Raw genomic sequence first — 25,840 nt, 5'->3', positions numbered from 1 at the left:
ACTTTCTCTCGGGGTTCACTTTCCTTTCACTGGCAGGTGACAGCCGAAACTCTTCTAAGTGACCACTTTCTCATCCATATCACCACCTCTCTCTCCCACATCCCTCGCTGTCATCCGATTATTCACACTGACTGGCATGCGTTTCGCACTAATCTCGCCTCCGACTCCTTTCAATCCTACGACGACTGGACGTCGCGCATCTCTGCAGCGCTCACGTCCAGTAGCCGTCGCGTTCGCTCTCGTTACCCAATCCAAGACCCAGATCCTCACCTTCTCCGTTTATGGCGTCGCCGTAAACGTCTTCAACGCTCCTTTCGCTCCCAACCACACAATGCCCAACTTTCCTCCCGGATCACTGCTTTGCGGGCCAAGATCGTCGCCCACTGCGCCTCCCTCGAGCACTCTCGTTGGAGTGCTCTTTGTGATGGCCTTGATTCTGCATTGCACTCGCGATCCGCATGGTCTCTCTTTAAATCCCTCCTTGGCACTAAGCCTGCCCTTGCTCCCACTCTAGCTAAAGCCCTCACTCAGGGGACTCCCTCCGAAGTTTTTGATCAACTCGCCTCTCTCTACCTCCCGCCCCCTCTGGCACCCTCCTACCCGGTGTACTCGGGTGGACCTAACCCCGATCTGGACCAATGCTTCACTCTCCGGGAGCTCGAATCTGCTCTGGCTGCGAATTCTACACGCTCGGCTCCCGGTGAGGATGCCATTACATACACCACACTTCGCAACCTTCCTGACTGCGCCAAAGAATTCCTCCGTCAAACCTACAATGATGCCTGGGAGAGCGGCTGCTTGCCGAGTTCCTGGACATCCTCCCTTATTTCTATGATTCCAAAACCGGGCAAACCTCCCTCTCTCTCTAACCTCCGCCCAATCTCCCTGACGTCGTGCGTTGGTAAGACCCTTGAGCGAATGGCTCTGACTCGCCTCTCTGATTTTCTTGAGGCACGGGAGTTCTTCCCCCATTCTCTCATTGGCTTCCGACGCCGCGTCTGTGCACAGGACATGTTTCTGATTCTCCAGCAAACGTTCCTGTCCCCTACACCTACTCAAATTTACGCACTTGTGACCGTCGATGTTCGCAAGGCCTTTGACGGTGTCTGCCACGATCACATCCTTTCTCAACTCGCCTCTTTGGATTGTGGCTCCCGCATGTACTCCTATATCCGCTCATTCCTCTCTAAGCGTGTGGCTCGCTTTCGAGTAGATACCCACTTGTCTAACCCACACCACCTCACCCGTGGCACTCCTCAAGGTGCTGTTCTCTCTCCTACCCTTTTCAATCTCGCTATGGCCCCTCTCGCCTCCCAGCTAGCTGAAATTCCCGACCTGCATCATATATTTTACGCCGATGACATCACTCTCTGGTGTTCATCTGGCTCTCCCGGTCACGTACAGGACACCCTGCAACGTGGCCTAGATCTCATCGACTCCTTTCTCACCACCGCTGGCCTCTCTCCTGCTCCTGAGAAATCCGAGCTTCTCCTTCTCAACCATTCCTCCTACCAGCGCTCACACAACCACTTCGTCTCTCTCCACCTTTCTGGCTCTCCCATTCCTGTCGTCACACAGTGCAAAGTTCTTGGCTTCCCTTTGCATGCGGCTAAGAATGTGCAATCCCTTCACCGCGCTGTCACCACCTGCCACTCTGTAACTCACCTCCTGCGGCGCGTGGTCACTCGACGCTCAGGTCTCCACGAGGCTCACGCGTGCCGAGTTGCCCACGCGCTGGCCCTCAACAAGGTCTTGTACTTTGCACCCTACGCTTCCTTCATTCAGACTCAACTTAACGCTCTCGAGACTGCCCTTGTGGGCCTCTACAAGGCAGCTCTCAACCTCCCTATCACTATCTCTACCACTAAGCTCTTTGCCACAGGCCTCTTCCATCCTCTTCGTTCTCTTCTCAGTCTCCATCGTGACTCGCAGCTTGCCCGGCTTTCCCTTACCCGTCAGGGTCAGTGGTTATTGACTCAAGCGGGTATCTCGCCCATTCCAATCTCCCCGTTTACCTCTCCTATTCCCACCCCCGCCCCCAATCTTCGTATCCTTCCCCTCCCGACCAACATGTCCCCCGTCCTGCACGCCGGACGTCGCCATGCGGCCGCACAGCACCATTCCCCTCTCTTTGATACCCAGGGTGTAGCTTACACGGATGCCTCCTTCGTGGCTCCTCGAGGTTCCTGCGGCTACGCCCTGTACCATCCACACCTCCCTGCTCCTGAAACCCACACCAGCGGGCCGTATCTACACCCTCCAGACGCATTGTCCCTCGAGGTCCTCGCCATTGCGCATGCCCTCCAGTCATTTTCCCTCCTTCCCTCTCTCCAAGAGTACACAGTCTATTCGGACTCACAAGCCGCTATACACCACATACAGAAACGCACCCTGACCCCTTCTCTCCAACAGGAGGTCGAACGAGCGGTCTCCGCACTGCAGCCTTCCATCGTTTTCCTCCGCTGGGTCCCTGGGCATTCAGCGATTGACGGCAATGAGCTGGCCGATCAGCTCGCCCGCGACACACTTTTCCGGGCACCGTTGATCCCCTGGCCCAAGCCCTCGGAGGACGGTGGGAGACTCACCCTTCGCCGCACCATAAAAGAAGTCTACCTTGAGCTCCGCCTCGACAAACGCCTTTACCCTCCCCCTCATCCATCACTCACGGTGCCGGAGTCTCGCCTTCTTCGGCACATTCAGATGGATGCAGTTATCACCCCGTCCCGCCTCTTCCTCTACCGCTATCGATCGGACCCTTCCTGTCCCAACTGCCCCTGTATCTATGCGGACCTGGCCCATTGCCTCTTCTATTGCCCGGCTGCTCAGCAGTCGGGTTCCTTCCCCCCACCCTCTCTATCCATCACCACCTGGCTCGACTGGCTTGGCGCTGAAGGGGAAGAAGAACAGCGGCTTCTGGTCGCCCAGGCGGTCGAAATGCTCGGCCTGTAAATTATGGTCGATTAAAAGTCTTTACTACTACTACTACCAGGGTACTATGGAACGTTTAAGAAAGTGCTCAGAGTACTTAAATACAGGCATGAAATACTAGTAAAGACAATAAAAATATAAACATAAAAAGAGCGGGAATTAAGTTATTGTTGTGTACATTTCATTAAAGCTATTTTTGCGTTAATGTGATCTCAGTTCGTTCCGATATCAGGTACACTTTTTGAAAGCAGGTCAAAACTGCCAAGAAACCATCATCCTTCCTCCTCTTCACTGAAAGCCCACCACATATGCGCTAATTCCTTGCAGATTTTCCAATGGAATTCTTCCAGGCACCTTTTTATACTCATGGACTCCCACGGTAAGCTTCTGATATGAGATAACTTCATTTTTAATCTCTCCTTACATGTTTTATTCGAGCACAATGCGGTATATTTGGCGGGTATTCCAAGTATCAGGAAAACAAGAATGTAGGAACCACTTGTCACAATTCTGTGCGTGAGGGGCTGCGCCTTTTGCAGGACTCATCACGTGATCGCTTTTGCAGGATAAGAGAGTGGCCAATCAACCATAGTGATCGAAATCAGTACGCTACGAATATACGAACCTCTCTGAAACCAAAGATGTAACACGGGATCTTGCCGCAAAAGCACTACTTCAATAGGCACATGTTTAGGGTCTATGGGGGTTTAACGTCCCAAAGCGACTCAGGTTACAAGGGAGGCCATAGTGAAGGGCTCCGGAAATTTAGTCTACCTGGTCTTCTTTACCGTGCACTGAAATCGCACAGTAAACGGACGTCTAGAATTTCGCCTTAATTGAAATTTGATTGCAGCGGCCGGGATCGAACCCGCGTACTTCGGGTCAGCAGCCAAGCGCCATAACCAGTGACCCACCGCGGCTGTTCAACATGAACATGTGCTCGCCATTTTTACATCACGATTCACCGGAATAGCTTCACGCGCGCTGCGCTTCCAATATTTGCCATATATTGATGCTAACACTATCTATAGCCTCATTACGTTACGTGAACACGGAAAGTGGAGAACAATTTATCAGTGGAGTATTTTTGAACGCCTTTACATGACTGAGTACAAAAGTTAGCGCAAAACATAAGACACTCACAAGAAAGGTGGACAGGACAACGCGTTTTCCTGTCCACTTTTCTTGTGAGTGTCTTTTGGTTTGCGCTAACTTTTGTACGAAGAATAATGCACCGACTAGCCCAGCAACAAGTGTTACTTGATTACATGACCTATATGAGGTTACCTCGACAGAGTATTCTTTATTATGCAGCACCTCCTGATTGCCGACGGAGGCGCACTGTTATTTCTTTGGTAGCCGAAACACTCTTTATGCGCATAGTATCTTGTTCTATATGCTGCCTGGATACATTTGACTATGGTACTTGGGACGGCGCACCGTTGAGTGCTGCAGTTACGTTGGTCGCACCATGCGTCTTAATTTCCTTTCTGTCACCTTTTCCTCGACCATTATAAGTACCACTAGTACTGCTCCTGCGTATATTACTGCTCCTACTTCTGCTGCCACTGTTGTCTTTGTTGGGAACAAGTTACGTCCTTAACGACCAGAGGTATAACAATATCTTAAGCCTGGAATTTTTTCAATAAGGCTACTGGATTCACAGCACTCCGCAGGGCCATAAGCACATACTCCTAAGGAAGAAGATGAAAGAGAGCAAGTAGATTAACACAACACTGTTTTAGTTTATTTATTACCCTCCGAATCCAAGGGCATTGCAGAGGGGAATTGGTGAACCGAAGCATCATAAAAAAGCAAAAGAAAAAGTTAACACAAAAATAATTCCTCATTATTAACTTAATATTCATGACTGCCTAACACGATATCAGGTTACGATATCAGCAGGTGCCCAGCAAAGCAGCGAATCTATTGAAAAACAGAAAAAAAGCCATGAAATCCGCAATTTCAATTTCAGTAACGGCACAAGAAAGGCGATTCCAACTGTTCATGAATGGCATTTTGTCCTTTGGCATTGAAGGGTGTGTACAATCGACATCGATTATCTACTGATGAACATGTGCGTATTTACTGGGATGAAACATCACGAAACTCTAGCTCGAAACTTTGTTCTTAATCAACACTGAAGAATCGACCCTATACCTAAAAAGATCGCAAGGAATCCGTGCCAGTGACCTAAACTTAGCTGAACTAGTGATGGAAGTTGAAGTTTGTTTTCAGTTTTTGATTCGAAATTTTCTGCCCTCTTGGTATTTGCTTTGAGCTTTACTCCGTTCGTAAGGCGGCGGCTAACGGTGCTGCAAATGTCACATCTGGATTGAGAGCTCACCTTTTACCTACTGCTGTGGCAGGTTCTCTTTCCGCCGTGCAGACCGCGGTATCACTCTTAAGAGAAACCTTACCTGGCAAAGAAATGCGCATCAAGCTACACCCAATGACGAGGTCAGAACGAAGTGATGCTATGGAAAGCAAAATTCTCGCTGGTCTCTCGTTAACCACGCGTCCCCTTATTAGAAGTGAGGCATCATCCTCACGTGCTATGGCACAGCTCTTCGCGCTAAACGGTAAAAAGCGCTACGTAACAGTTGAGGAGTGAAAGGAAGCAGCGTCTAATACAAGGCATAAACTAGGACGAAGCGAACGCCGTAGCTTCATTTTTCTCCGCGTGATGATCTAAAGTTATTTTCAATGGTACAGCTTCATCGGTCGAAAGCGTGATCAGCTTGATTCAGACGTCGATGATCGCTGGATGTTCAGTCGGATAATCTATGTCCAAGATGACATCTCGTGAATATTGCTTGAGGACTACGAAGATTGTAAGATTGATATATCCATCAGCCGTTAGGCGTCTGGCGCACTGTCCCGATTGTATAATAAGGTGGCCTCCCGTGATGCGAACTTGTGAGATGCCCTGCATGTCGATGGTCCTAAATGCACCTCATGGAACCTAGTGATTTACGGAAGCACAGGTAGTTGCTTTTTGCCGTAGTCAAGGCATATTTCTGGGCGTAATCGTCCTTTCTTTGCGACTGTACCCTTTTTACTCCTACGAAAGAACTGTTTAAGCTTAGACGTAGCCCTAATATATCTCCAAGCTTCTGCAGCGTCAGAACGCAGTATGACACGGATTGTATGGCCGAAGCACAAGTGCAAAAGACTTAAGTGAACGAAACAGTATACCCAAGTACGCGCAGCTTCTCTAGATATTGTCACGTGGTGTTGCCGGAAGTGCGGCGTGCCCGAAGAAAGTGAAAAGGGCTCCAAAGGGTGCTTATTAGGAGGATCCGCGCCCGCAAAGAAATAAATAACTCGGCGGCGGCTAAGAAAAAAGCGTGTTCAGCGGTTGTCGAACAGAATGCGCGTCGTTATCGAATGTGCTCAATTTAAAGCCAATCACGAACTATCCAGATACGCCATATAAAGTTTCCTCGACATTCTGGAATAACATAGAACCGGCTCCGCCTGGATGTGATCAATCGAGATAAATTGGGTCGCGTCTTGCATCACAGAAAACATTACCGAAGACAGTTTGGAAATTCTAAAGTGTGCTTGGAGAAAGCCTTGTGGGCAACCCACTGCCGTTTCCCCGAATCGCTTGGCGCGTGGCGGGCTTTCCACATATGTGGTTTTTATTATTGCGAAAGCAATACTACGACAGGTCTAACGCTCGTCAAGTGGTCCGTGGACCATCCCTGCTCCTCTAGGAGCCGCTCCCCCGCCTAACAGATGGTGTGACGTCAGCCTCTCCGTTGATATGGCGACGCGTGACGTCAGCTTTCTCTCTCCACCGCAGCCAGGAGGAGCCGCCGGTCGTGCTGCGCTCCTCGAGTAGTCTCGCCATGGAAGTCACCGACGAGGAGTCTATATCTTAATCTAGTTGCTCTACTGCTTCTGATCACTTTAACTCTAAGGCGACAGCCAAGCAAGCTAGGAAGAATGCAAGAAAGAAGTTACAACGTGGCCAAGAAACAGAAGAACAACGAGAAGAACGACTGCGGTAACGACGAGAAGCCGAAGCAGCTAAACGAGCTGTATCGAGTTCAGAATCTGGGATTAGGCAAGCTAAACGGATTGAAGCCAAGTGGAAACAACGTGTCCAGGAAACAGAGGAATAACGAGAAGAACGCTTGCGAAAACGACGAAAATCAGAAGCTGCTAAGCAAACCACTTCAAGTTCAGAATGTGAGTCCAGCCGTGCTATACGGAATGAAGCTAGGAGACGAAGACGTGCCGAGGAAACAGAAGAACAATGGGCCGAACATCTTGAAAAGCGTATGAAAACCAGGGATGTGCAAGCTAAACAAGCAAACAATCAGCACGACTGTGTGTGACCAAGCATAATATTGCATTGCTTTCGCGACAAACCAGGTTTAACCAGAGCTAAACCACACCAATTTTTTGTCTTTGGAGACTGCGGTCGCTTTTTTGATTGTAGTTTTTAAAGCGCAGCTCTTTGGCGTCCGTTTCGAGGCGTCGCCGCCGCCGTTTCCCCTTCGGCGTTCATTGTGATCATTGGCGTTGGCGTTTTGCACTCCGATCATTTTAAGGAAAGGAAGTGCGCAAACTGGCTCTTTGGGTCTGCGAACTCCTGAATCGCGCTGTTGTGTGGTTGATGCGGCCGTATAAGCCGTTGCCTAGCAACCGTCGCGGTGTACACCCGAACCGCACTGTACAGGAAGGGAGGAAGTGGGAGTGAAAGCAGAAAGACAAATAGGGGCCATAGTGAGGAAATGAAAATTGTATTTGTGAAAAGGAAATTACGCAGTAACTGTCTCGCATATCTCGGTGGACACCCGTCATCCGTTTGTAGAGGAAGGGAGGAAGTGGGAGCGAAAGAAGAAAGTGAAACAGGGGCCGTAATGGAAATGAATTTGAGGGAAGGAATTTACGGCGGAAGTTGCGCCGCGTCGCGGAAGAGAGGCCACAGTTGGCACGATTCCAGCGCACGGATGGGGACCGCGAGAATGGACGGTCGCCGCGAGCACGGACGGACACCGCGGACACCGCGAGCATGAGCCATTAAAGGCTTTCCCCTTAAAAGCGATAAAGCCGCGTGCTGACAGTTTTGCAAAAAGAACAAACAAAAAGTACAAATGTGATATCACCGAATATCATAGAAAAGAAGAAAGGCTAGAGTGAACACCGTCAGGAGAATATGGGGCGCGATGGAAGAGCCAATTTACGTGGACCGGTCAACGGGGTTTGGATGATAGCATGCACGGAAACTTAGAAAATTTATTTAAGGAAATTTAGTTAATTTGGCATCAATTCAAAGCCAGGGAATCACCCAGGCTGAGCAAGCAGCGATAGCTTCAGCGATTGTAGCCAGGAAGATCTCGTGTGTAATTACGTGCTCTCAGACTGCATGTCGTAACTATACAAGAGGAAGGATTGGTAAACAGGCAAGCAGAATAATCAGAGCTAAAGCAAGAGACTTTAAATTCAGAGTCATATGCACTCCAGGACGCTCTGCGGATATTGGAAATGAAGGCGCTCACGCCGCTGCCGGAGCGCAATTACCCCGGGTCCTCCAACATTCGCAGGAATATAATTATTTTGAACCACTATTAAGCTATAGGGATATACTCCAACATTTGAGATTAACGAGAAAAGTGTACGCCGATTTACAGGAAAGGAAACTGCAACCGAATACTTATATCAATTCTGTCAAATTCAGCTGTATGTTTCCATATTCGTACGATCCGCATTGCGCATTCTCCGGTAAAGTGGCCGACTTATACTGTATGGTATGAGGATTTCAGAAAGGCCGAGCCATACCAGGAATAAATAGCCCATAAACTGAGTACTTGGAGGCGGCGCTGTCCAGCTCAGATGCGGAAAATCAGAATTTCCTTGTGAACCGGGCAAGCGCAGCGGCAGAAGCCAATGGGCTCGTGGAATGAGGGCCCACCCAGCCATTGTATGCATTAAACGTTTTTCTCTTTCTCTCTTCCATTCAAATGGCCTTTGTCAGTTGGGTTAGAGGCTTGGCTATGCGCAAAAAAATCTTAGAAATTGTCGGTAGCACGCGCACAGTCCTAGGAATCTGCGCACAGCTCTACTATCAGCCGATGGCGAAAACAAAGCGGCAGTAGCTGTTTTTTTGCGGGTCTGGGCATACTCCCTCGTTGGCAACGATGTGGCCTAGAAACAGCTGCTATTCATGGGCAAATTGGCACTTCTCTGCTTTCAATGTTAGACCGGATGATCTGACTGTCTCTAGTACTGTTCTAAGCCTTTTTAGATGCCCTTGAAAGCTTGAGGCGAAGACAACGACGACATCTAAATATAGCAGACAAATTTTCCACTTCAGACCTGCCAGCACTCAATCGATTACTCGGTAAAACGTCCCTGGTGCGGAACAGAGACCAAATGGCGTCACCTTGAAATCTGAGAGTCCAGCGAGAGTGATAAAGCTGTCTTCTTGTAATGGCTTTCAGTGACCTCAATTTGCGAGTAATAGCTTTTGAGGTCCATCGATTAGAAATACTTCGCGCTGCAGAGCCGGTGCAGTGTGTCGTCGATGCGAGAGAGGGGGCAGGCATCCTGCTTCGTTATGTTGTTCAAGCTGATGTAGTCGCCGTAGAACCGAAGTGCACCGTCTTTCATCCTCACTAGAACAAGCGGTGCCGCCCGCGGCTCTTCGATGGCTGGATGACGTCGTCACGAAGCATTTCTTCCATTTCTTCCCGATGGTTGGTCGGTTACAATGCGACGCTTGGCCAGCGGCGTTTGTGGGAGCTCAGGTGATGAGAACATTGGCTGTGCTTCGAAGCAGATTACGCATTTGTTCTTGTCTGTTCCAGGGCAGGGCAGGGTTGACGTCGAAAGTGGGCGAGTTCTCCTGGTCAGGTAAATCTTCTGGGCATCGGTCGGGGAGAGCGAAGGAATCCGGTACGTCGGATATTTCAACGAAGAAAGCAATCGCCGTTCATTCGTTAACGTGCTATTATTCTTCGCTGAAGTACTTCAGCTTGGCCATTGCAGAAATGTGCGATGCTTCTTGTGATGCCAATTCCTGAGTCTAGAAGCAATTGTATGTTCCCCTCGATGATAGCTTCAGTGGTATTGGCTTCAGTGCCGTCTACTGTGACCATGACGCTTGAGCGGACTGGGGCGCTCACTTGAGCATCCAGGACACCAAGGGGAACTTGATGTTCCAGAGTTGTCAACAGAGGCATGTCCTCATCCATCGAAAGCGTGACGAGCTTGGATTGCAGGTCTATGATCGCCTGAAGCTCATTAAGGAAATCCATGCCCAAGATAGCTTCACAGGAATATATTCGCAGCACGACGGCGGTAGCAGTCTAGTTATGTCACTTGACCGAAACTCGCGCTGTGCTTCGTCCTGATGCCGTAATGAGGTGACCCACTACGAGGGAATTTATGGGCCGTCCCTAGCGATCGTGACTTTCCTCAGCTGCGCAGCGAATTTTTCCTTCATCATCGAATAATGGGCTACTGTGTCGGCTAGAATGGCAACTTTCCGGACGTCTATAATTACTTCTAAGTCGGATGTGCTGGCTCTTGCGTTGCACGTCGTCCTCTGATTCGGGTCACGGCTTCGTCGGGTATGTGAATCATGGATAGGGCGTGTCATCGAAGCTTTTCTGGGTGGCGGCGTCGTGTTGAAGGGGGCTCGCATCGTGGTCGAGGTTGTCATTGCATGCGGCGTCGGTTTATCGTGGGCGGCGTCACCATGCATTGTGATCGCTGTAGGATCTTCGGTGTTTCGCCCCTGAGCGACCTCACCTTCAGAGGTTACCGTCTTTAGTTTCCCTACGGGGCTGGGAGACCTTCATCGTAGAGCGGCTGCGTCGCAGGGACGCAAAACGCAAGGCTGACGGCGATGGTGAGCGCGAATTTTAGTTCGGCGCATACTCCTCTGCACGCACGCAATAGTCGATTTCTTGCGGACCTTGGCCGAAGCGTGGTCGTGGTACGTCGACGGCAAAGCCACGAAGACCGATACGTCGGTACTGGCAGTAACGAAGAAAATGGCCGGCTTCTCCCCAATGGAAGCACAGCGGGCGGTTGCCGGATGTCCTCCAGGCGTCTCATTTTCTGGGACTTGAGCATCTATCGTAGGCTGGGCGGGCGGAGGCTGGTTGGCGGCGTTCGGTAACAGCCGGTTCACGCCCAAGAGGGGGACGTAGGTTGTGTTGTTGGGGCTGCGGATTGCCTACTGCAGCGGCGTAGGTCAGTGCCCGAGCTTTAGCTGCAGGCGTCGATGACAAAGGGCCAAGTGCATGCTGCAATTAGTGGACGATTTCCTCAAGGCAGGCTACTCGATGCTGGCTTGATGATAGTAACAGACGATGCAGCTCCTCCTGTACAATTCCGCGCATGACATTCAGCAGGTTGCCTCCGAACGCTGTGCTGTCCGAGAGGGTTGTTGAGGTCACTTGGAGCTGTTGAGGGAAATGGCGGGCTTGTGCTTCCAAGGTTGTCTAAATTGTGGCGTTTCAACAGTGAATTCGGTGACGGTGCTCATTGGATTGCGGGTCAGACCACCAAAATTTGCCTCTTTGGTACTACGCATGCTACTCATAAGAAGCTCCACTTTGTTCTCTTCTTTCATGTTAGGATCGGCATGTCAGAAAAGGCGCTTCATGTCTTCCCCGTATCCTGTCACTGTCTCATTCGGGTGCGGATACGTGACTGCAGAAGGAGCTGCCCTTTTTATTTCTTGACGATGCTTGTGGATGTGTCGAGGAACTCTCACTTGTATAATTCTCGCATTGCCAGAGAAGTTTGGGGTTTTCGAACCAAATTATGCCTGCGCCTTCTAGGCCGAGGATAACGTGACACACTTTAGTGTTCTCATCTAAACTGTTGAATATGGGGACGTGCTAAAACTGGTCCAGCCATTCTTCATAATCCTCGCCCGGTGAACCATTGAACATGGGCGGCAGTCGGGTCTGGTGCAGACTGAAGGGAGCTAATGTCGTACCCATGATGGAAGTCGGCGCTGAGGAGTTCGTCTTTGCTAGCGTGCGTCCGATAGTATTCCGCATTCAGGTGAAGGCCTCTGGAGACGACGGCTGCTTCCCGCTTCGTCTTCAGTTGGTGCATCTACTGTGGCTTCCTCGCGATCTACTTTTTCGGGACGGCTCTGGATGCTTTGGCGGCTTCCATGGGGTGAGGGCGGCAAGGAAATCTGTTAGCAGCTCCACTAGACGTCACATGGTGGTAAAGGAAGTCCGGTGCGCAGGACGGCAGGGAAAAGAGCTTCCAAACGAAACTGTTTATTAGGCAGACTTGCGCCCACAAAGACCTGAATGACTTGGCGTCGGCGTAGCAACAAGCGTGCTCGGTTGTCGTCGAAGAGAATGCTCGCCGCTCTCGGCCCTGCTCAATTTAAAGCTGATAGTGACCTTTCGATATACGGCGTGCAAAGTTACCACAACATTCGGTAGCAACGTAGATTCGGCTTCACTTCGATGTGATCAATCCAGATAAATATGATCGCATCCTGCATCATAGAAAGAGCGATAAAGCGTGTGCCGTAAGCTTTTAAGAATTAAAAAATCCCTGCCTCTCCCGTAACCGAGAGTAGAGTAAGCATGAAATGTTTACGGGCATAACACATTCGTTGTAGATGGTACTGGTCAAAATCGTGAAATGGGTCTAGTGTTCAACACACCACACCACACCACACTCTTCTTGTTGCGTCGAAGTGATCGCCTGCTATAGTGCGGGCTTAGTTAGGCAGCCGCGAACCGTGGCGGCCTGGTCGCTTTCTGGAGCGTCCGCATAATCATGGCGTTGTCGGCAGGGGCGAGCAGTCTTCTGCTGTGGCGTATCGCTCGCAAAGCGATCGCTTTCCGCAAGACGCTCCATTGCTCGGCTCAAGCAGCTGTGACCGTGGCGGCATTGAAATGCAGGACGATGCAGAAGCGTACGCGGACACGACGAGACGCAGGCCTGACAAGAATGTATATGCCGCGCGTTCTAATACTCCGCGAGCGTGTATACATCCGCCTGCCAAAGGGGGAACTTCATGAGCTGAAGCCCAGCGGCCGGTCTTTTACATGCGTGAGCGTGGGACCGCAGCGCCATCCTTAGGGACGGCGCGGAAGCGCGGCCCTATCTCTTAGTCTCGTTAAATCTCGTACGTTGCCCTGATGCTCTCGTTTCAGTGCCCGAATGAGTTGAATTCAGTGCCCGAATGAGTGGAATTCAGTGCCCGGATGTTGGCTCTCGGTGTCGGGGTGACGTCACCCCACTGCCGACGACACTGCCGACAAATTGATACAAAGATTCGCGGCAATATTGAAAGATTAATTCCTTGATTAAACTAAAGATAAATGAAACGGCTACATATGAGATGAGTTGATTGATGGCAGTGAGATGATTTAATGGCCGCTGGCCAAGCGCGAGCACTCCGTCTTGCGCCACTGCGAGGTTGGTCGTCTGCGTCACATTACCTGGGGCCACCGAGCGGTCGTCCCGATCGTGAATGAGAGCGAGGGACGAAGAGGCACGCGAAATGGTGATGATCATGAATAATGGTACAGTAGAAATGGCAAGGTTGTGTAGTGCTGGCCGCCATGATCAAAGAGATGAGCGAATGAGTCCCGGTTCCCGAAGCCTCCGGGCCTCAGGTCGCCAGAAGTCCCCAGGACGCACTGAGCGGAAGGGGCAAGGGAACGGTGTCTGCGCATGTATGTGGCATCTCGGATCGGTGGCGTTAAAGTCCCTCAATAATCAAACGGACCGTTGTGATCGATAGACCGCGGTGTGAGGATGATGCACAAAAAATGTTTGTTCATAGCATGATTAGTTAATTAATTAGAGGCAAAAATGTCGAAAAAAGATCGAAATAGCGCGGACATCGATAAAGTGAGTAGACGGGAAAACAGCCATGGACGTCAAAATAGTGGAAAAATAAGCAAATGAGCGAAATTAAACATAGAAATGAATTGAAATGCATTTGATGAGTGATAATTAATCAAAGAAACAGTTCATTCACATAGAATAATAATTAATTATTTATAAGCGAAAACCAATGGACGTTTGAATAGGCTGGACGGGGTATAGTACGTGGACGCGAAAGCAACCCCGGCGCCAAATTGGAATAACCAAAATGGTTGGTTGTGAAAAACGAAGGTATAATCAGATTAAATAAATCGCCTTTTAATTACAGCATAAAATAAATACGGTAATTCAGTACTGAACTAAAAAAAAACAAAGAAAATGATAAAGAGAGGCAAACAGAAGAGACAAGTGCCAAGGAGGCATCAATGCTTTCGCATTCTGCCAATGCGGGTCGCCGCAGTGATCTCTATTTTTTCTCTAGTCATAATCATGCTCGCCCAGGTGCAAATATGTATGAAAATAATTGCAGGGGAATCAGGCGGCGCGTATTTTTTGCACCATTCGTGCATTATTGTGGGTGACATTTCTATTGTAAGAAGGGAGCTGCCGTTTTTCATTTCTTTTGCCTCACATATCAGCGAGGTTAAAACAGCTTCATTTCACTCCATTGGCGAGAGGCGTTCTTGGTTAGCTGTTCCTTTGCATTCTTCGAGAATATATTCATGATACATCCTCAAGACAATAGAGATGGACGATATTGTGCAAAAATAATTTATATACGCACGTCTTGTTCTTTTTCGACTGGCTTCTAACTCATTTGCCTGGCTGTGCTATCCCAGAGCTTCCTTCCGCGCGAACGGCGTCTTTTAAAACGAGTCTCAAACGTTATAGCCAGCATACCATGCACTATATTTCAAACCAGTGACAAGCTTATGCGAGCATTGATTCACAGTTGCACTTTACTTTGATGCCGATTTATCAGATTTGTGCAACTTACTGTGTAAGAAATGCAAGGTTAAGTCTCCGTTCTTTACAGGTCTTTAAACTACGGCAGCTTCGGAGCAGCTTTTGCCCACCAGCTGCTTCATGATTTCCACACAGGAGGTAAGAGTCCTACGACAACGCGTAAAATCGTGGAATGTAAAACTGGCCTAAACTGATATTCGGTCATAAAAGCTATGCATGAAAAGAAATAAACTCTAAACATTACCACTGAGCTTGTGATAACACGCGCATTTACGCATGCACGAGCAGTGTTTGTAACTTTTAACAAATGCCATCGTTTTTAATGCTATTGATGTACCAATCGATTTCAACAGGTTTCAATAAAATAAAAGAAACAAAGGAAAGAAAGCAAGTGAATGATCTGGGAACATGAAATTCTTGTTTTATTTATCCGGCTTGCTATATGTTTGCGGAAAGCAGGCGTTAACGGTTTTAAATTTGCTAGCCTGAGGTACATGATTGGTAACGTGTGCACTCTATATTATTCCTCGCGGTGAGTCGTTATGCTTTAATATCAGCAGATTTTTTTTGCGCCATTTTGAAGCGGATCGCAAATGAAAATAACTACTATGGAAATACTATGAAAACTTACACGGCAGGCGAGATACTTGGCTATAAGTGTTAATTATTGCACTTGCGGTTGCTTGTGACGAAATTAATTTTGAACAAATGATTGCTCGTTCATCTAAGTTAGATGTCACTGAGAGAGCTAGTACTTTGAACTGTGTCAAGAAAGTAGTCCAAAATGTGGGTTATGAGCATTCAAACTATATGGAACAATTGAAGAAAAAAACACAGTTTAGTACAAGTATAGAAATAGCCGGTGCGTCTAAGAAGGTGAAAAAATTATTTAAGTGAATATATTAGGAAATACCAACCACCATTCTAGTATTCTTATGCGGATCGGATAGTTTTTTACTGGAAGAATAAAAACTGCCTGTAAAATTAAGCCCTCAAAGAACTAGAAGCACTGTGCCTGGCAACCATGAACTGCTGCCACCGAAACCATCTGTCTTGCAAATCTCCCATTAACAGAGAGTTAGCTTTATACGCCACCTGAAGGTGCCGGTTGCAGACCACTTGCATGACGCGACCCCTTCTACCAAACTCTCGAAGTTCCACATAGTGCCTGTGGCAGGTCCCTTTCTGCGTTGGCCAGCGCTTTTCAGTCCTCAATGAAAAAACGTGTAAATGCTGTAGCAACAAGGGATGAAAATTTGAAAATGGATGTGCACTTGCATATGAAAAGGTGGATTCTGTTCCGTATGTGTTGCTAAAGAAAATTGATGATTGCAGCCTTCCGCCGCTCTAATAAATGTTAATAAAGCCAATTTTTTAAATGAAAAACTGACCGCCTGTTACTAACTGGAGATAGATAAGTTACAAATGTTTCCAGTGAATGAAATGCACGAAAATGGGACTTCGGCCAACTTGTTGAACCCAAATACTTCTTGAAAATGCAATCCTCGTACAATGCCGCTGCAGCGATATTGAAATTATTAGGCATCTTGACCTTATAGAGAAACTGTGAGAATGAAACATCCATTTGCTTAATATTTTTTCTTCAACATTCTTCACAAAGAGTTGTGTTACTTTTGACTATTATTTATTCTTTAAAAAAATGTGTGATGCGCCATGTGCTGAAGTACGCAAAGATTTTTTTTCTGGAAAAGTTTCCGGTATTTTCTCGTGTTTGGTCATAGCTCAAAAAAGAACCATACATGGTACTTCAAGTGCAATAAAAGTGCGCTTTTGGAATCACCTGTTTAAGACCAGAGGCAGTTAAAATGCGCTCGGTTTCGCACCGCGAAGAGCCCTATAGTTAAAACCTTATAAAAAAATATTATTTCTCTCTTTGAAGAAACTGAGAACTTTGGTATGCTTCTGGATTATGAGTTAACTTTGAAACTACTTGTGTGTCTTTCGGAAGCAGTTGTAGCGCGTATTTGGGCCTTGGTTTATTATTGGACGAGATAACACATAGCCTTGATTCAATTCCTTAGCTCCTCTCGGCTCCTGTTATTCAGTGACTCCACTTTGCTTCCGTCACATGGAATCAGTTATCAGGCAAAGACATAAGAAGCATCCAGGCAGTTCATAAGCACGTAATGAAGACTATGTGAGGGAACATTTTGAGCGCTAGGCCTGAGCCGTAAAGACTCAATGAATAGTTGAAACTATGTGATCAGTAGACTGTGTCAGCGGAATAAAAATATTTACATAATTTCCAGTGTAAGAGATTTCATTGCGAATATTGATGGATGCGGCAAATACAAAGGTGAATCTTATTAAGACTCTTTTTCAATTTATTTTTTCGTCATTCTTAATTCTCTATCCTTCTGGCGTCTAATGGGTTGACACAATTATTTTTGGGTGGTAGCACTAAAATCAGTTAAAAAAGAATAAAAGCGTGAAGTGTCAATGTTATGTGCTATAGCTATTACGTCCAATACTGATGGTTCCTATGTCGACTTGACTGCTTATTCTGCGGTGCTAATTAGTCGGACTTGATGCATTGGGGGCTTTCTTCCATGCCAAAGTTTTAGGAGTGGCGGAACACAAGTGCATATATTCGGCAGCTGTTTCTCTTAAGGGCATGAAATGACTAGTCTCAAGAATAGTCACGATTATTTGTATGCAGTGAATGCTTATCCGTGATAGCTGCGGAGTAGCTGGCTTTCTCGTGCTCACATGAAAACAGCCGGCCTCTGCGTTACGAGGTGGCACAGACTGAGCTCCACGCAGGCGCGCGTTTTCATGCATAAGCCAGTCGCATGAGGCTGACGTTCTTTGTAATTATGCATACCCTAGCGCTCAACCCTGGGAAGACTTCTGATAGGAAGCACACTTCAATATTGAGAATACTTTCGTCACATTTATCCTAGCTGTCTGAGGATTGGTATTCGGTTCTTTTCTTTTCTCTTTGCTTTTTCTAGAAGGCAAAAGAACGGTGCGGAGAACGTTCTAGAATTGTTTTAATTAATCTTTTATAACGATTGCTGACAAGTTTGTAACGCCAGAGTATCTATTACAATGCAAATTATTTTATGGGTCAATGAGAGGAAAGAATAAATGGTTGTATATGTAAGTCATAATTAGGTTCACTGTCTTTTCAGCCTTATCGAGCTCAGCCATTTAGATATTTTTGTGCCGAGTAATGAAAAAATACAGTATCGATACCTAACAGTAAGACGAATTGGACTATAACGCTAAACTGCCTTGTTTAAGAAGGAATAAGGAATAGACATAATTTACAACTAAAGACCCGCTACTGAAGCAGGGGTAGCTGCGCGTAACAGATAAAAAATTACGCGCATTTTTATTGCAAATACATTTCATGATATTTTCTTTTCGCACTCGACTCTGAAGGTAAATGCAGATACTATGGAGGTACCCCGTGTGACATGTTCGATATTGACTCTTACTGTATATGTAACACCAGCGCTGAGTGTTTCCATATGCAGTACAAGAACACAACGGAACCGGTGAGTTAGTGGCCACTATTTCCTTGCTTCTGGAAGTTTAAGCAGTCAATAAGGTGACCATGTGTATGCTCTTAGAGGTTTCATGAGTCAATGCAAAAATTTCATCCCATTGAATACGACGCGGCGAGCTGCACAGCTAGCGGCGCGGAAAGTATTAGCTAAACATTTTGAAAATCACTGCATTTCTACATGAATACTAGGAGTATCTCTGATCATGAGCTGGGAAGCATGAATAAAATTTGAATGAACTTTGCAGAAACTCTCCCGATGAAGCACATACGCAGAATTCCGGGAATATGAAGTGCGTATAATAGGAAGGAAGGTAATAAAATCTTGCTGAAAATTAATTCGCTAGTATCTAGGCTTGGAAGTAAGAAAGTACACTTATGAAGTGAGAAAAGACTGCAAAAACTTGTAGTATCAGCCCCAATATTCATACTGTAAACTTCTTAAGCTTTCCTTTGTTTAGGTGTTGAAGTGTTTACTCTGCATAACACTGCGCAATTTCAGTCTCTATATGTCGGTCTACTTCAGCGGCAACTTCCGGTAACAAATAGGAACCTATTTTGTACCTTCGCTTTTTTCTTCCTCCGCAGTCGGTGTACGTCGTTTCACTCTTGCCTTCATTTATTTCAAAAATTAATTTATACGTATTTTAGTGTATTTTTTAGTCAGCTGTTTGTTCACCTCCGATGGACAATGGAGAATATGTTCCATCACTGAAAGTTTTGTTGGTTGCTTGCCATCAGAGTGACAATCATATCTCTTCAATAGGGTACTGTAGTACTGACATGTTATATAGAAGCACTTCTTGCAGCTCAATGCCATACCCCTGACAACACTATCTGGCCCTTTCTTTAGCCTTTTCTTTTCTTGTAGAGACGGAAATGTTGAATCTTTTTTTTACTTACCTTAAGTAAACCTTGATGTAGCTATATGTTCATGTAAAGTAATTTCTAAGCTATTTTACGAAAAATTATTTCTCCGGATTTGCAGCACTTCATAAGAAGGGTTCATGCAATATAAACATGCCAATAGAGTTCTTCCACTTTAAATTTTTTTTTCGATTCATATATTTGTATTCACTTCTACCTTTTTTTTTTACTCGAATAGAGGCGTGAAAGCCATTCGGATTTGCTGTTTAATACCAGAAGGGGTCATATTCGGCACGAGCACTGCATGCTCTAAAGTATAATGATGTATGGGGACATTTTACAGGTTATCAGCGTGACTGTTACTGATAGGTTCAGGGCATAGCCTCGCGAACTCGTCTTGATCCGCTCCTAACGTGTATAGTTTGCGTGTTAAATAGAAATAGAAAAGCTTCTGGCGCGAAGAATCAATATATTATTTGGTACTGGTTGCGACGTTAACGTTAGTCTCTTTTTTGTGCGTCCTTTTCGCTCTTGCTGCAGCGTGTAAAAGATATGCATATTAATGATTTGTCAAGATCAGCATTACCGTCCTTGACTGTACCATATGCACAGGAGTTTACGTACCATGTGCCAATATATCATCAAAATCCATTAAAGAGGCTACCTGGTTTAGCTGAACGTGAAGGTTCTTTCTTTCTTTACTCGGTACGGGCAGTATTCTGTGCGTTCACATTCCAGCGCACTCTTCTCATGTTTATAGGCCTGAAAAGAGAATTTCGATGTTTGAATGAGGTCTGCGGCAACTACTGCGACGACTGCAACGGTTACCGCAAGGCTTCATAAGGACCGAAATGGCGACAGATGAGTTTTTCGGACAAGCATCTCCGTCGAACAGGGGTCCACACCAAAACCTGGATGCGGGGATTGTAGAAGGCTTGTCTGTGCCGAAGGCTGTACTAACGCGAGTATTTATCCTGTTGCTCTACGATATGGAGTCCTGCTAGTTGACGAGCCTGCTCGCCGTCTTGGGCAAAATGCTCAGCGTCAGCAAAAAGTTGCTTACCGGTAGCACAAGGGAGCATGTTGTCGAGCATCGTGTGAACCTTTCTGCCGTAGAGGAGGCGAAACGGTGTGAAACATGTCACCTCCTGACCTGCCGTATCATAGACCAGAATCCAGAGCCGTTCCCGGGCGCGGCCATTTTCCGCCGACTGGTGCGCCGCGGTGCGGGCGTTTCTTTGGGGACTGTGAGGCAGCGGCAGCTCCGCGGCCGCGCCTGCATATAGCCGCGCTTCGGGCGCTAAAAAAAACATTGCCGAGCATACTTCCGCAGCGTGGCTGTGCTGCAGGAATTATTTAAGTTATCAAAGGGAGCACATTGATGCGTTTTAATGACATTTAGTTCGACATTCAATTGAATTGCGCTGACAACGCGCTTGTGCTTATATCGCTACCGTCTTGGTGCTCCACTGCAACGAAAACTTTTTGTTCAATATCAAGTATTAGGTGTGCGGCTAGCATGTCGTTCCCATTCCCATGCACTCTTAATCCTTCCTGCCGGCCATAAAGTACCCCCCACAAGCAGGGCTTTCTTGTCGCCTGAGTGGTGCGCCAGTTTATCAACAAATTACCTCTGTGAGCTTAACTGAGTCTCAGCGCCAACAGAAAACAAATTTTGTCATGGTTTACGCAACCTGGTGCATAAAAACGTACTTTTGCTCAAATTATCAAAGCTTGAATATATATTAGCAGCGAATCCAGCTTTCACGAATTGTGAGGTTCGAAGTTGCGTTCATTTTATTCGGGAGCTCTCGCTGCGTGTGACAGCGTTGCGTAGCCGTTCGGCTAAGTGTGAATGAATGTATTAAAATTGCGCATATTTTGCTATCATTAAGGTAGATACCAAAAGCAGAAAGACACTACGGTATACAGTAAACCTTTAACCCCCTCCCCCCCCGATCCCTATCACATGCGTGCGGAAAGAGCAACTGAAATCGGTAGCGGTCGTGCTTAAGATCCTATGCATGAAATGTGTTTAATGGGAACAAGAGCAAGCTCAGCGCAAGGAGGTGATCGAAAACACGCGCTTCATTGGGACAACCTTTAGCATGCAGCTCACCGATCCAGTTACTACACCACTGAGTCAAATCAATAAATCCACATTCCTGTGCCTAAAATTATCATAGGAGATAGCACACGTAAAAGACTGCAACAAACGACACGCCAGCGCAGAAATCTGCTTAGAAGTAGCGGTTTCCAGTCCGTACGCTACCTGGCCGACTACTCCACGGGAAGAATCCTTGCTGTTTGCAATAGTCATCCAGAATTTCTCTGAACAGCGCCGCCGCACCGGCGGCTCGGTGGAGAAGCGTCGCCGCTGCGGTGCCAGCGCTTAGAATCCTCAGCCAGCAGAATATCATCATGGTGGGCACAAACAACGAGACAGACGCGCACTGCGTCGCCGCACTTACTCACATCCAAATCAACGAAAAAAAAAACTCTGAAATGTCACGTTAACGACCAACGGCGCGCAAGGTAACCACAGTACTGTCTGGTAGAGGGACAATGTGAGTAGTGACGCACCGCACACACCCTCATACGTTATGATAAAGCACTACAACGGCAGAAGCGAACACATAAACATTCATTCTACGCTCGGCGCCGCGTGACCCGCAGTCCATCGGGTCGCGCGCGCCGATAGATGGCGACTGGTGTCGAGAGTAGGGGCGCGCCAGCAGCCTGCGTGTGAGGGTAAAAGAATCTGGTCTATAGGCGAATATCACGTACGGCAGGGTCACGTCCTATGTCCTCTGTTGTACATCGACGTACATCGCCAGCATGTCCGCTATGGTCTTATTAAGCCACTCTGTCACCTCGTTTGCCTGCGGGTGGCAAGCAGTAGTTTTACGATCAGTCGTACCAATGAGTTGAAAGATTTCAGGCATGACCTCGGAAGTAAAGGTGATCCATTTGTGGGTAATAGCTTAGGTCGGGGCGCCATGCCGAAGTACGATCTCACTCATGAAGAAATCTGCGACATCGGTTGTTGTGCCACGAGGTAATGCTTTGGCCTCGGTGTATCAAGTGCGATAGGCAGTGGCAATGATGATACACCGGTTGCCACCCAAGGACAAAGTGAAAATGCCGGGAAGTTCCATGCCGAGCTGATCGAGCGGGGCACACGGTGGTGCAACAGGTTGGAGGAGTCGCGGAAGCGCGGAGGCCGGGGCCTTACGGCGCTCACGTGGCCGACGGCTCTGGACATAGCTTTTGACAACAGTGGCATGTTCGAGTCAATCAAACAGCTGGCGTATTCTGGCAAGCGTGCGAGAGTATCCCAAATGCCCAAAGGTTGATTCGTCGTGGCACGCAGAAAGAATTTCCCCTCGAAGATTTGTGGGAATAACGAGGAGAAAACCTCTCGAGCTGGAACCAGGGTTGTTCTTATAGAGCATGCCTCGCTTCAGAGAAAACGACAGGGGTTGAGATGAACATTTAGGTATGGTGGCTGGTTAACGTTCATAATAATCGATGAGGGGTTGCAACACTGGATCGGCCCGCTGTTGGGTTGACAAATCAGAAGAATGGATAGGAAACTGATGTCGTCGTTCGAATCGGGGGTTGCGAGTTCGACAGGCGCACGAGAAAGCGTGTCGGCGTCTTCATGCTTATGTCAAGTTTTATAAACTATGGCGAAGTGAAACTCCTGCAGGCGAAGGCTACATCCCACCAGGCTCCCAGATGGGTTACGCAGGTTGGCTAACCAACACAAGGAGTGGTGATCAGTGACCACTTTGAAAGGGCGATTATAAAAATAGGGTCGAAATTTCGCAGCGGCCCAAATGATGGCGAGACATTCTTTTTATCTTGTGGAGTAGATGATCTCGACTCGCCGGAAACGGAGGCAGCGGCCACGGTACGATCGTACGCTGACGTGCTTTGCTGAAGCACCTTCTCAGTGGTGGAAGACTTCTCGAGAAACTCGGCGACAGTTTTCGGAGAGCTTCGGACAAGGCCAGCAAAAAGCTGCCATTTGACCCGACACATCAGACGGCGCAGTGTTTTGTCCTCGGACATGAGAGGGTCTGCGCGTTTAAAGAGACATACGGTTCAAAATTCGCGTTTGGTAGCTAAACGCGAGATTGCAGATCGCGTTCTGCCTGTTCGCCACGGACCGAGCTGCCGAGTTTCTAGGAGACGACGCCAGAGCTCACTCTAGGAAGAAAACTGCTTTTCCCGGTTTTTGAACCACGTCCGAACGCCGTCATGAAGGCTCAAGTAGACGTTCCCGAGCTGGTCGGTATCATACCACTGGTTGAACGCGGCGACTCGCTCGTAGTACTGCAACCATCTTCCCCGTCTTCAAAGATGTTGCCGTGGAAGGACTTCGGTGTGCGGTGGTTCTCAGGCGTGAAGTAGGGGGTGGTTGCGCCAGGCAACGGGGTGGTCACGCCAGACGCTAGGGATGACGCCGAGTAGTTCCGTGGACATACCCGCTGGTGAAAGCGGGGCTCGTAAGCCTCGTAGCCGGTGGCTGACACTGCGAACAGGCGTCTCGATGAATAAAGGGCTGGAACTCCTGCAAACCGTCGGCGTACGGGGCATGGGATCCCAACCCCACCACATTTGTCACGGTGTTGGTGAAAGGAAATAGACCCGACAGCTTGGCAGCACGTCCTTCAGGATGGCAGCCGCTGAATCTGATCATTTCCCTTGCATAAATCTGGTGATCAACATTCCCCGCATAATTAGACCCATCTCACTTACCAGCATTCCGTGTAAAATTATGGAGCATGTTATTTACTCTCACCTTGCATCGTTCCTTGATTCTAATGCCTTTTTTACTGACAGTCAACATGGATTTCGGAAGTGGTTTTCTTGCGAAACACAGCTTTTAACCTTCACGCATGATCTAAACTCATTCCTCGACAGGGGTTCCGTTGTCGACTGCATATTCCTCGATTTCTCAAAGGCGTTTGACAAGGTCTCTCATCAACTGCTTTTTTTTAAACTTAGTAAACTTAACCTCGACCCTAACGTTCTTAGGTGGCTGCATTCGTTTCTCACTAATCGTTCTCAATTTGTCACCGCTAATAATGCTTCTTCCTTCACTTCTCCAGTTGAATCTGGAGTGCCACAAGGCTCTGTTCTAGGGCCTCTGCTTTTTCTTATATATATTAATGACTTACCTGACAATCTATGTTCAACAATAAATCTTTTTGCTGATGACTGCGTCATATACCGTGAAATTAACAGTGACTCTGATATAGCTCTTCTTCAATCTGATATCGATCATGCTCTTGAATGGACTAACAAATGGAACATGGAACTAAACATAAAAAAGTGCAAGTACATGCGGGTTTCTCGTCGTAACACCACATTGTCTTCATATCGTCTTAATAATTGCAGCCTTGAGTCTGTGCCTTTTTATAAATATTTAGGTGTCTTCATTTCCCATAATCTTTCTTGGAAAGTACACATAGACCATGTAAGCAATAACGCTAATCGCATGCTGGGCTACATACGCCGTAACTTTAATCTTTCTTCTAGCTCCGTAAAACTGCTTCTCTACAAGTCGTTGGTTCGTAGTAAACTAGAATATGCTGCATCTATCTGGGACCCCTATCAAGAGACACTAATATACCAACTCGAATCTATACAGAACCGTGCGGCCCGTTTCATTCTCTCGAATTATCACCGTAACTCTAGCGTCAGTGCCATGAAATCAAGCTTATCATTCCCATTACTGACGCAACGTAGAAATATATCCCGCCTTTGTCTATTCCATAAGATTTACTATGATAACCCCATCCTTAAGAGAAAATTTATAACGCCACCTTGCTACGTTTCAGCTCGGATCGATCATAGTCATAAAGTTGGTATTCTTTCATGCCAAACAAACCACTTTTACAACTCATTCATCCCCAGCACATCGGCACAATGGAATCACCTTCCCCGATCGGTCGTCGAAATAAGTGACCATTCTGTGTTTAAATCGGCTTTAACTAACTTGATGGTAACATAGTACATGTAATTCTTGCGCCCTGCCATTTATTCTTTTCCGCATATGTTGTAGTTCAAACAGACCTGGTGTTTTTTTGTTTTTTTTTCCCCTTCACAATTTCTGCTGTTTAAGGGCATGACAGAATGTGTGCACCAGTGTTTTCCTGCCATTTTCAACAATTTCCTCGTGTTTTTTTTGTTTGCGTGGTATGCTTACTTTTATCCTTTGCTCATAATTTCGTGTTAAATGACTGTTAATTTGTTTGATTGTATTTGCTGTAACCTACTGATTTGCGCGAGCCATATTTTTGTTCATTTTGTGTTACTTGTAACTGCTGTTCTTTTGTCATTTTATCTATTGTACCCCACTCCCCTCTGTAATGCCCTCGGGCCCTGAGGGTACTGAAATAAATAAATAAATAAATAAATACTTCCATCAGAGTGCCACCAGCGTCAACGTATTTCAGCGTGAGCGCCACCTGGCAATAGAACTGTTTTTTTTTTGTCAGAGAAAGTGTGTTGAATCTCGAAAAACGCAAGAGCACTGAAGTAGTCGGTCTTAATTTTAGTGACTATTTGATGGGTATTTAAAGATAAAGAAGTAAATATTATGAAATAATTTGCCGTTATTGGAAAAAACAAACCAAGAAGAATTAGGGTGCCGTGTGTCGTTTAGTAATTCTATCATGGTGTCTTTTCACTTGC

The 25,840-nt window shown here is 47.1% G+C and overlaps 1 protein-coding gene across 1 annotated transcript in view; it reads left to right on the top strand.

The window, feature by feature from the left end:
- The window catches only part of LOC149324882 (atlastin-1-like), a 164,194-nt gene extending 138,716 nt beyond the window's left edge, over positions 1 to 25,478 (top strand). The window contains exon 10 of the mRNA XM_089565246.1: positions 24,985 to 25,478. The gene's annotated coding sequence lies outside the window, so the exon portion shown is untranslated. The remainder of the gene's footprint in view (positions 1 to 24,984) is intronic.
- Positions 25,479 to 25,840: the final 362 nt, after the last annotated feature.

The sequence above is a fragment of the Amblyomma mixtum genome, unplaced genomic scaffold (assembly GCF_055824585.1).
Source record: "Amblyomma mixtum isolate Tamu unplaced genomic scaffold, ASM5582458v1 scaffold_13, whole genome shotgun sequence".
NCBI classification, from domain to species: Eukaryota; Metazoa; Arthropoda; class Arachnida; order Ixodida; family Ixodidae; genus Amblyomma; species Amblyomma mixtum.
This window is presented reverse-complemented; position numbering and strand designations above follow the sequence as displayed.